Source organism: Oreochromis niloticus, linkage group LG3 (genome assembly GCF_001858045.2).
Source record: "Oreochromis niloticus isolate F11D_XX linkage group LG3, O_niloticus_UMD_NMBU, whole genome shotgun sequence".
NCBI lineage: Eukaryota > Metazoa > Chordata > Actinopteri > Cichliformes > Cichlidae > Oreochromis > Oreochromis niloticus.
Genome location: NC_031967.2, coordinates 33,513,043 through 33,525,086, shown reverse-complemented (window position 1 = coordinate 33,525,086; position 12,044 = coordinate 33,513,043). Strand labels below are relative to the sequence as shown.

At 41.1% G+C, this 12,044-nt stretch overlaps 1 protein-coding gene across 6 annotated transcripts in view; it reads right to left on the bottom strand.

The window, feature by feature from the left end:
- Positions 1-5,055, bottom strand: part of LOC102078702 (ankyrin repeat domain-containing protein 46) — a 47,966-nt gene extending 42,911 nt beyond the window's left edge. For 2 of the 6 annotated variants that reach the window (XR_003216274.1, XR_002058622.2), the window contains exon 1: positions 4,759-5,048. The gene's annotated coding sequence lies outside the window, so the exon portion shown is untranslated. Of the gene's footprint in view, positions 1-4,758 lie in introns of all 6 variants that reach the window. The other 4 variants (XR_003216266.1, XR_003216269.1, XR_003216268.1 and 1 more) reach the window with 4 other exon arrangements.
- Between the last annotated feature and the right edge of the window lie 6,989 nt (positions 5,056-12,044).

Here is a 12,044-nt window from a genome sequence, read left to right as displayed (position 1 = left end):
TGTGGGATAAGGTTCAATGAATTAGAAACTGTAAAATGTTTAGTGCGCTCTGTAACAAGAAAAGAGCAGAAATCATAAGATCTGTGAATGACTGCTGGCATTACAGCAGCTTTACAGTCAGGATCACCCCAGTTAGGTCTCTGAACCTGGGACTTTGCTGGTAAGGGTTACTGGTTCATTCAGCGATAATATGAGTGCTTGAATGTAACTGAAACTGGTCTCTGCCACTCTCTACACTCACTTCCACTCCATTCACAACAAAACTGTCCGACAACTGATCAGTACATCAGACAGAATAAATGTCAGGCTGTCCGTCTGTCAGCTGAAGCTCAATGGAGTCATTCACAGGCTTAATGACACTAAACTAACGCTAATCTACTATTGAATGACTTTAACCACACAAAGCTACTTCAGTCACATTGTGCAAGTAATGTAACTGAAGTAGCTTTCAGTAAAGTAGTAATTTCCTGTTTCAACACCATCAATACTGATAAAAGACGACTCACACACACACACTCTGCATTCAGTGAAGCAAACAAGTCATTCCGCTTCAGGGACCCGTGAAGCCTCAAACCTCAAGCAGTCACTCGAGACTTCTATGCTGGGGCAAGAATTAATGTGATGTTATTTCTGAGTACTAAAATGTTTGTTTCACATTGAGTTTCACAAGTAAACTTATCGAGACAACAGTGCGAACCATAGATGTGTCCTGAACTTCAGGTTTTGCAGTCAGAATGTTTACCAAAGGAAGCCAGAAATAGCAAAAGAAAAAGTCTTAATGTGACACAATGTGACAGCTTTTGTGATGTAACACTTGAATTCACTCACACATGGAGGAATCAACCTGAAAAATTACTTCTGAATAACATTTCATTTTAATTGCATAAATGCACAAGTTCAATGTAAAATAAAGCCAGTTGTACTTGTATTCAGCAGATAAACTCTCCTGCTGCCAATTCAGCACTTTATTTATGAAATAAAGCTTAATAACAACAACAAAAGGAAAATAGGGGCATTTATGAGTATTACTAAATCTGCAGGACCATTAAACTGCTGTATACTGTAAGACATCTCTAACATTTGTGTTTGTCTCCATCTTCTGTGTGCTCTCAGTCACTGTTGTGCTATTTTTAACTGATATTAATGATGATCATCTATCAGCTGTTTAATAGTTTTTCAGTCTGTCTTTACATCTGGATGAAAGCCATATCAGCACATTTAAAACAATTTTTCCTTGGGACGTTTTAGTCGATGGTGTCAGATTAAGTCTTCATTCAACCACACATCATCATATTCCCCTTCACTTGTACAGATTTGTTCTCGCACTTTGATCATTAAGCACCATCGAATTCCTTAACTCTACAAAAAAACACATACTTTCAGTACTGTATTTGATTTTATCATAAAATTCTTTATGAACACATGGCAGTTGTGAAAACAAAGTCATTGTCGTTCTGCAGCAGCCAGTTTGAACCAACCTTTAGCTGTCAGATGGCCTCACATTTGACTCTAGAATAGAGGAGGGAAGAGCCCAGCTCAGCAAATTCACCTTAATTCACCACACTGCCCTAGACAGAAATGTGGTGAACTGAGAAGGAAATGAGAATGGCTCTGCAACTTCACCTCGAAGTCAGTTACTGACTTCAAATGTGGTGAATTGGAGCAGGTGAATTTGCTGAGCCGTCAGTTCCTGGAAAACTAGCACCTTTGTTCAGTGTCTTCCATTTGTGAAAAATTGGAATTATTCTCACACTTTTGTTTCTATCAATGTACTCATTATGATAATTTTATTATCAATGTATTATCATCAGATCTACGGCACAGACACAGACATGAACGAATAAATCTTATAAATCAGGATTTTAGAAAACAGAAACAGTGTTAAATGTTTAAAGTAAGAAAAGTAAACATTTTAAGAAAAATAACAGGTCATTTAAAATTTGATGGCAGCAACATGTCCCCCCCCATCCCCACCCCCCATGGTGCTGCAGTGGGAAATAGTGACTGCTTCAGAATAACTTCCATCACTGATTTATCCCATGAGCGCCATACTTATACTCTACAGCTGATCTATGCTGCTGCTCTGAGGTTGACTTCTTTTTGTGGATTTGTCCAAGTCCATCAGCTAGTCATACAGTTCTTTTCATGCCAGGGTATCGCAAAATTTCAAAATCCCTGGTAGCCCTTCGGGCAGGGACTCTTCAGTTTTTGTAGCCCAAAATAAATTTAAGTAGCCCGAAAAAAAAAAAAGAGAGCAATTTTTTGATTGATGTTTTGTTTCCTGTTTTGTTTCCTTTACAATATTAAAGTATAATATTGTAAAGGAAACAAAACATTAATCAAAAAATTGCTGCAACACAAATTACAACATTGTATAAAAATTACAATCATCAACTCAAATACTTGGTTCTAATTGAACAGAAATTTCTATGAACTTGTAAGAACTGTATAGAACATGAATCAGTCTGTGTCAGATCCTGAATCTGAAATTTCCACTGAAGTCAAGGGTAAGAGGTAAGTGGAACCAAGATCGAGGCCATTTGCTTTTTTAAGTTTGCAAAGACTGCTAAATTTTGCCAATGGTAGTTCACTCTTTGCAACATAGTACGCTATTCTAAACAGACTTTTCAGGTTTATTTTTAGTATGTTATTTGCAATTGGTGTTTGTTCTGGGAAAGATATTGCAGACTGAGCAATAATGCATTTCTTGCATTTCTCATGGGTTCTAATGGGGGCCTTTCTTAAAATTACTGGTCCCAGTAACAAAGGCGCTTGTCGACTGAGAAATCGAGGGAAAACCAACAACACACCCGGCAGAACATTATGTTATTTACACGGGTGCACATAAATGGTCCGCATGTGCGCATTCGCTGTCAAAATAAAAGACGCGCACCAGATAAGAAGTTGCAACGCGCGTTTGCGTCCATATAAAAGGTACTGTTTTTGTCCGCTAGAGTGGGATTTTAACGGAATATTCTGCACCACATCTCTTCGTTCATCATTTGTTTGAAGCCAGCTCACCTCCTGCAACCACTTTTCCGAGAATACGCGCTTCTTTTGTGGTTCGGACTCCTTCTGACATTTCTTTGGAGGTGGAGGAACACCAAAGTAATTGCTTAAAGGAGCATGCTTCTTCGACATCTTTAAGAGTTCTAAACAAATGTCTGTCCTCCTCCAGAAAATCTGGAAACACGCGTTGCAACTTCTTATCTTGTGCGCGTTTTTTATTTTGACAGCGAATGCGCACCTGCGGACCACTTATGTGCAGCCCTGGTTATTTAGCTTGTCATATTCCAGCCACAGAAATTATTTTGTCCATGAAACCATAAAGCTGCACTTTCTTTTTGCCTTATAGTCTGATTTGTCATAACTTTTCCGTTTTGTGGTCGGCTTTTCTTTGGCTGTCACTTCTTCACCCTGACCTGTCTTATTTGGCTCAGCAGAACTCAAATATATATCCTGCTGCTTTTACACACGCACTCACATAACGCTGAGCGATTCTCTGCACAATCAACCTCTCACATGTTTAAGCTTGCTGCGGGAGATTTCACTTGTCATGTTTGCATAGTAAGCTAACGATTGATAAGACGATGTCAGAGGAATTGGTGCGCAAATTGTCGTCACTCACCAATCAGTACTGTCGCTCTCTATACACAGTTCGCGCGATCGCAAAGTGAAAGCAAAAAACAAGCGCAAATTCAAACGCGATTTCAATATGTCACATATTGACAGTGGCTCACCGATGCCAATGACATAATTACCCAGCTACATTTCCGAAAGAATGCAAAAGCATTGACACATATTTTTCCTTCCTATGATAGCCCGACGGGCAGGGCAGAGATAGATTTTGGTAGCCCGACTGGAAAAATCGCTAGCCCCGGGACGTCGGGCTAGCGATTTTGCGAGCCCTGCATGCAATACATTTGAAGCACTTTATGCATTAAAACACACTGATGGAGGCACTGGGTGGTTATAAACTGACTCCATAGTTCAGTGTTTTGCCAAAGGAGATGTCAGCATTTGGTCTGGAGGAGACGGGGACTGAACCTTGTGATTCGTAGACGACCTGCTTGACCTGAGGCTCTGATCTTTGAGATATAGTCACATTCCTTAAGAGTATTAATGCTACTCTGCACAGACAAAGGGGGTTTCCATGCGCAAGGTGTTCTATATCTACGCCATGAATTACGACAGCTGCTGACTGACAGCAGCTCAGGGAGAGCAGACTGTCTGCCAGCTGAAGCTCAGTGTATTCACTAAGTGGATCAGTGAGATAACATCTTCATTAAAAAAACTCGTGCGATGGGATGTTACTCAAGTTCACACGTCTGTGAAGGCAAACAAGCGAATACTTTTTAGGCAGTGTGGTGTAGCTCTTCCGCTGCCACATCCTGCCTTGTCTCGTGTCTTTAGACTCATTGGTACAATGTTGGACAAACACCATTTGTGTATTTTCATGGTTAAAATAAACGTAACTTGAATTCTGGTCGCACACAGGAGAGAAAACCCCAAAGAAAAACCCATATTTGTACTCGTCAACGTAGTCTGCGCAGGCTACACCAACTTAGCATGCTAACAAGGCCAACATGCTAAGCCTGGTCCTTCCTTTGGTCAATTTAATACACTTGCCCCGTTTTCCATTAGCTGGACCTTGTCTGAGCAGTTACAATAACCCGGGGACGTGTCAACAACTTCACACTTGCTGGATATCCATGAGAAACCGTGAACATTGTAGCGTCAGGGAAGCTAACGAGTTACCTGAACGGCTGGAGTCCTCCTAAATCCAGAGTGAAGAAAAAGGTCCTCACTAACTTTGTCTTGTGTACCATGTCGCTAACTAGCTTCCTTTACAGACCGATTATATAAACATTTTTTCTATTTGTATTTATCTTTTATTCGCCTTCCTCCGTTACCCTTTACCAACTCACTAAGACGAGAAAGAAAGAAAAAGCAGGAAATACACGGGGGAAGGGGGTGTTGTCTTCACACTCGCGTCTTCCACTCCCACACCAGAGTGTCGAACTGCGGACAGCCGCGGTAAAGTAGACACACAGCTGTGAGACAGCCTCAGACTGAGCTTCACAGTCAGGATCACCCCTTATTAGCACCAATAAGGTGAGCAGTTACAATAACCAATATTGTAGGCACCAATAAGGTGCTGGAGGGTGGAGCCTTGACGCTAACCACTGTTGTAAGGCGGGCACAGTTGAGACGTCTGCTCAGGTTAAGTATCGACCCGGACGATCAATGAGATACGGTCGGTATTTATAAGAAAAGTGACAGCTGCTGTTCCCCTTTCCATTAGTTCGGCAACTAAAGAAAGACGAAAGGAGGGAGTGAAGAGGACGTGTGGGGAAGCTGTCTGCTCGCCGCTGGATTTTTCTTTTTTATTATTTATTCTTGCAACTGGCCAGGGTTGCTTTATATTATGTTTCTATGGCAAATACATTATAATTAACTTCGCAAAGGTTTATTCTCTACTACCTTGGCCCGCCCTGCTCTACCCCGCTTAGAAGGAGTTTTCTCTTCCGAAAGGACCCTTTACGCGTCGAGTTGGATTTAAGTCCCTTCACTACCACTCTGACAGGATGATACGGTTACCGTTTTCTGCAGCTGTTCTTCTAGTTTGTATCAGCCAGGTCTTTGGAGACTTGATCCAGGCGAGTGTGGGGGATGATGTTAAGTTTCCCCTCTCAGAGGAGTGCATGGAGGGACACGGAGCACTGAATCTACACCTGAAGGACGGCAGCATTCAGGTGGTGGCGTCTCTTCATGGTGACTGGGAGCCGGGGCGAGCTTACATTGGCCGGGTGACTGTAAGCAGCGATTCTTTAATACTGACAAGTGTAGATTTCAATGACCAAGGCATGTATGACTTTACATGCAAGAAAAAAGGGAAGGTAGAGCTCACTGATCTGCAAGTATTCCTGCCCTCTGAAGTTGTTGTAGATGAGGGTGAGGATGCCACACTGCCGTGCCGCTCCATCACAGCAGGTCAGAGGGTGAAGTCTGCGCAGTGGAGGCGAGACGGAGAGGTGGTGCTGGGGCTGAATCCTCCACAAGTTACTTATGGGAATGGCTTTGAAAGCCGGGTATCAGTACCATCAGACTGGTACCAAAGGGGAGACCTGTCCCTCAGCATAAAGCGAGTTCAGCTGAGGGATCGAGGCGTTTATTTCTGTGACGTGGACAAGACGGAGCGACACCGCTCAGCTGTGCGCCTGCGAGTTCGAGAGACTAGCGTGCTGGTCAGAGATTTAGAGACAAAGCCTACACTGATGGTGAGTACATTGACTCTACGTGTGTGTTTTATTTATTTTTACACGTGACTCCAAAGAAAACAGCGTGATTGGTGTTGTTTGCTCCTCTCGTGCGTCTTTCTGTTACGCATTCGGATTTAATTCTGCGGGTCACACTTTCACGGTGAAGTGGTTTACAGCAGACATAGAACTACATCTGTCTTTGATTTTCACAGTCCATCCACAACTCCTTGTTTTCCCCGAGAAAACACACAAAAACACTGATTTTCAACCCTGTTCCATGAAAGACAGGCGTTACAAAGATCCTGTGTGTCAGCACTCCCGGTGCTTGCTGCTCTCGGGCTTCCCACGCTCCTCCTGGGGGGGAAACAATACACGCAGCCGTCAAGACACACAGCCCCAGCGGGCATACACAAGCTTTGACTTGCTCTCAAGACACTGACAGATATATCAGGGATGTTCGGTCGTTTTAACTAACTGCGTCTCCTCCGTGAAACCACATCAGTAAGTCACAGTTCTATCAAATGAGGCGAAGCTATCGAGGCTTTGACTCATTTGTTTACTCTTGAATCAGCTCGTATTTCCTCCTCGCGTGCTTTCATAGTCTGATAACACTGCAGAGCGTCTTATTTGTCTCAATCAATGAAACAAGTTTGTTGTTTCCAGTTGTCATACATATTGGCATTAATGTTTGCATGTACTGTGCAAGGTCATTATCATTGGAGCCCTTCACTCTGAGACTTTTCTCGGCTTGTCTCACAGTTCTGAGCGCTAATGAACATAAATGTCGCTATATCACAGATTTTGCGATATGATACTTTATAGTACGTAAAAATGTAAACCAGTAACATAAATGCATCCCATATGCAACATGTCATATTACATCACTACTGACACATATTTAGCCTGCCACAGGAAGAGCAAGTGTGAGGTTGTGTGAACGCGCCCCATTGAATAGATAACATCATTACGGCTATATGTCAGACCTGAAACGGCTTCATGTAAAGTTCCTGCGTCTGAATCTGATCGCATTTCTGCTCTTGTATCCTCTGCAGCCGACACAGACGACCTCAGAAGCAAACGGACTGGGAACTCTGGCCGCTGTCTGCATCACAGCTGTGGTCTTTTTGGTTTTGGGCCTTGTGTGTGGATGGCTCCTGAAATCTCACTGCTCCACGTACGTGTCACTTCTACTACGACGCTTTGGACCCGGAGATGAACACCATGATGTAAATGGGGCGTCGGGGCCTCTGAGCCATCCTCCTCCTCTGCAGATGAATGGCCGCAAACCATCAAATACGTCCCAGGCAGACGTCTGAAGACTTTTAGGATCAATACTTGGCAACCTTTAACTTATTAATGCGCTTCAGCTTGTTAATGTGTGCAGCTTATACTTATAATTATGAATTTTTACACCGATTAAAGCTTTCGTTTCCTGTCTTAATTTACTTTTTCTTATTTTTGTAATATTTCGCTTGTGTGTAATTAAATAAACAGTGTCTTTACACCGCTGCCTGAGTGAGGCGAGACATGTTCTTCTTCAGTGCCTTCAGTCCTCACAGGCCTCCTGTATGTTCACGGTGAAGTCCGGACATTTTCACGGACACTTCGTGGTTCGCCTGCTCCATCACCGAGGCCTCGGCTTAGGTTAAAGGTTCCTCCTTCCAGACGGAAACGGGTGGTTTGACAAATGAAAATAAATTATTTGAAGCCAGGCTCACCTTCTTTTCCTATTAGAATCTGTTTTATAAACGTCAACCGTATGATTCTACCATTAAACAATACACATGGATACATTTTTAGACCACAGTGCTTCTAGAATAGAATAGAATAATCCTTTAATTGTCCCACAAGGGGAAATTTGGTTGTAACAGCAGGCAAAAAGACACATATACAAACAAACAGTACACAGGACACAGAACAGAAACATACACAATTTTTCTTAAATATTTACATTAAGGACAATGGTTACTATATACAGAGTACTGTACAATTATTAAATTAAATAAAAATAACTACAAGTAAGAGGCAAACCAGGTTGTAGTGCGAATCGGTTGATTAACTTATTGCAGTGCTGATGTAAACATCTATGATTGTTGGGAGCAGTTTTGATTGTACAGTCTGATAGCTGCAGGGAGGAAGGACCTGCGGAAACGCTCCTTCATGCATCGCAGCAGTCTGTCACTGAAGGAGCTCTGCAGTTCAGCAACATTTCCATGCATGGGGTGGGAGACTCTGTCCATCAGAGATGTTATTTTGGCCAGAGTCCTTCTGTCTCCCACCACCTTCACTGGGCCCAGGGTGCATTCCAGAACAGAGCTGGCCTTCCTGATGAGTTTATCCAACCTCTTCCTCTCAGCTGCCGATAAACTGCTGCTCCAACATACCACACTGTAAAAAATGACAGATGCCACCACAGAGTCATAGAAGGTCTTTAAAAGCGCTCCCTGTACTCCAAATGACCTCAGCCGCCTCAGCAGGTAGAGTCTGCTCTGACCCTTCCTGTAAAGAGCATCAGTGTTGTGGCTCCAGTCCAGTTTATTATTCAGGTGAACACCCAGGAACCTATAAGAGGTACCTGGGTGTACCTCTTGGATTAATTTTAATATTTTTAAACGTATATTTACATTTATTTTTGTTAAATAAAAAGCAGAAATTAGTCCACACCTCTCAGAATCTACTAATGAAGCAAACCCTTTCACTCTCCACACAAACTTTTTCTAATGCGGATACAAAGAAGACAAATTATTCTGTAATTTTTACATCAGCATTTATTTATTTATTACGATTTAACACAAATCACTGCATAAATTTTCTTTTTGTATTTTCCGATAGAATTCGGATTAAATGATGTAATGATTGCTTACATCAACCAAAGTGTTCAAGGTCAAATTAATGATTCACTCGTTGAAAACTGGCAAAAAGCCGTATGATCGTTACATATGTCAACACATAGAAAAGACTACATCAAGATTGATAACATTATGTCCCATTTCATCACTGACTTGATCGGAAAGTCAGCATGATAATAATATGTAGACCTATTTAAATCTGTCTTTTTCTCTCTTTTTGTAAAATAAAAAATCTTTCTGTCAGTGTCATTCACTAAACGAATTTCCTTAAAGAATGAAATGAATGCTACACATGTGCGATACACACATTAAAAACCTAAAGCCTACACTTCCACTTTTAATGTACCAGAAACGACTTAAAGCAGGTTTAAAACGATCAGATGAGCTGTTTGGATTTAGTGGCCTAAAGGGCCTCAGGTTGAGCCAAGCGATTTGCACAGTCCTGTGTGCAGTGCTGTAGTATTAGGCTCGGCCTCCTGGCTCTGATTATTAACGGTGGCCTATTATTGCTCGAGCACGAGAGTCTAGACTCAGCAATAAAGATATATGGACAAACCTAATTTTAATGTCACTAAATCAACAGTAAATCGTTTTTTTCGATGGTAAAACTAAAGGTTTATGCGGAATGCGTGATTTTTAATAACTGTTGTAGCTCTCTGTTCTGTAAAATTTATACTAATAAACTGTTGATCAGAATATAATTTCGGTCATTAAATGGAGAGCGATTTTTACGCATTCGGACGTTTTTATCTCACTCCGAATGATACTCCCGACTTCACTTCAGAATCACAGTGTTAGCAGCACATTCTTACTTTTTGACTTTTTGATCAAAATTTTGTATTTTTAAATTAATTTAGACGTTTAGAAATCGCGCAAAGTTCAAATTCTGTTAAATAACAATCAGCAGCTTTTTTTTCTTAAGTACTTATAAAATAGTTTATATGACACCTGCAGTACCTTCGCAGCCCACCAGGGGTCTCATTAATACACTCATAGAACAGTGTAGAATACGAGAATACAACATCAGAATAGAATTGTACGTATGTCACAATATAGCGCGGTATATCACAGCGTGATACTGTAACAATGGTAGTGTATGTATGCATGGATGATGCCTGACTCTCACGCGGAGCTGATTTCATAGTTTCACTGAAGGAACTGCTAAGACAGTTCAACATTATTATGTCATCAACTGTAATTTTACCTAAGCTGAAATGTTAGCAGTTGTAAGACAGCGAAAAAAGAAAGATGTTTGGAAAACATGTTCTAGGGCAGGAGTGTCAAACCTATGGCCGGAGGGCCACAATCGGCCCAGCAGAGACTCTAATCTGGCCCGCTGGACAACCTTGGAATATGTGATGTTGGACATGAGATTCTGAATTTATAGGGTAGTTTCTCTTTTACAGTTTGTATAAAAGAATCCCCCACTGCCATTCATACTACACTAAAACAATTAAGTAATAGATAAACAATAACACTTAAAACATAGAAAATGTAATTTTTTGTGGGGTTTTTGTTTTTGTAATATATTCTGATTAAAATAAAAACACTTTTTTGTGAAATAACGTGAGTTACTTTCTTGTAATTTAATCACTACCATAACCTTTTGTTTTTATACTAGTGAGCACATTTTCTTTCATTACTGCAGCAGTATTTCTATATCATGCAGTAAAACTGCGCGAGCCGTACTGTTCACACTGACATAAAGGGGAGTTTTGCACCCTTGAGATCAAAGTGGGCCGTACGAGGGCTTTTACAATGAGTTTGACAATATGCCATAGCTGATTTTTCTCATCAGATGACTGAACATGATGATGACTTACATGCAAAGGCCTGGTGAAACTTAGTAAAACTGAATATCCTCTTTGGTGTGACACTGCAAGGCAAAGCATTCAAACAGCAAAGTGAAAATGTAGAGTAACCTTATGTAACCTTATCTGAAGCTTTGCCTTGTTTTGGTTTAGCAAGTCTGAATGTCTTTGGGCAGTGCACGGTTCACTGAAACTGTTATGTGGACTAAACATGACTTCAATTAATATGGATGTCATCCTGCAGGGCTGTGTGCTATATTCACACTCAAACTAAAACCAGAATGTCAAAACAAAACTACTTCCCTTTAAATCTTTCCAAACATGTAGTCTACAGCACTTTATCACATTATGTAGCAGAAACTAGCGGTGAAACATTTATGTACTGATATTAGTTGAAGTCAAACACATCACAGCCTGGTTTTAACACAAGAGTCTCAGCCTTAATTTGACAGGATATTCTCTTTTCTAACAGGGCACATCCAGGGGAAGCTCTAAATGTCACTAAAAAACAAGACAATAAACAGCCATGGGTGAGAGTGTGACATGGTCCATCTTTCTTCCTCAGTGAAACTGTTATTGTTCTGTGTGTCTCAAAGCTCTTCAGCAGCAGTGGGTACGGGGTAGTGAGCCGGATCGTAGAAATGAACGACGCGAGCCGGCTCCGTGGGTTTTTTTCTTTCTTTCTTTCTCTCACCCTCTCTCTCGCACTTTTTTTCCGCCTCACTCCGCACGCGAGCCTTGTGCTTGCACTGATCAGAGGGGGGAGGGGTAGTTACACTCGCAGTTGCACAGGAACAGAGCAGGAGGGAGAGAGAGAGAAAGAGAGCCAGGGACAACAACGTCACATTAGAAAGGTATAGTAATCGGATGATAAAGGATACAGAAAGTTTATTCATGCAGGCCCATATGACAGAGAATATGCATGTTCTTTTTGTTTTCATATTTTAATTTATATTTAATTGTGTTGTGGTTTGCAGTGTTTTGTGTTGTTTCACTTTAAATTTGTTTAAAAGGAAAAAGCTGAAAATTTAAATAGTTAAAAGTTGAAATGTAAATAGTTGGTTTTTGTATTATATGATTTATTTATTACATTTTATGTGGAGTAAATAAATAAAGTATAT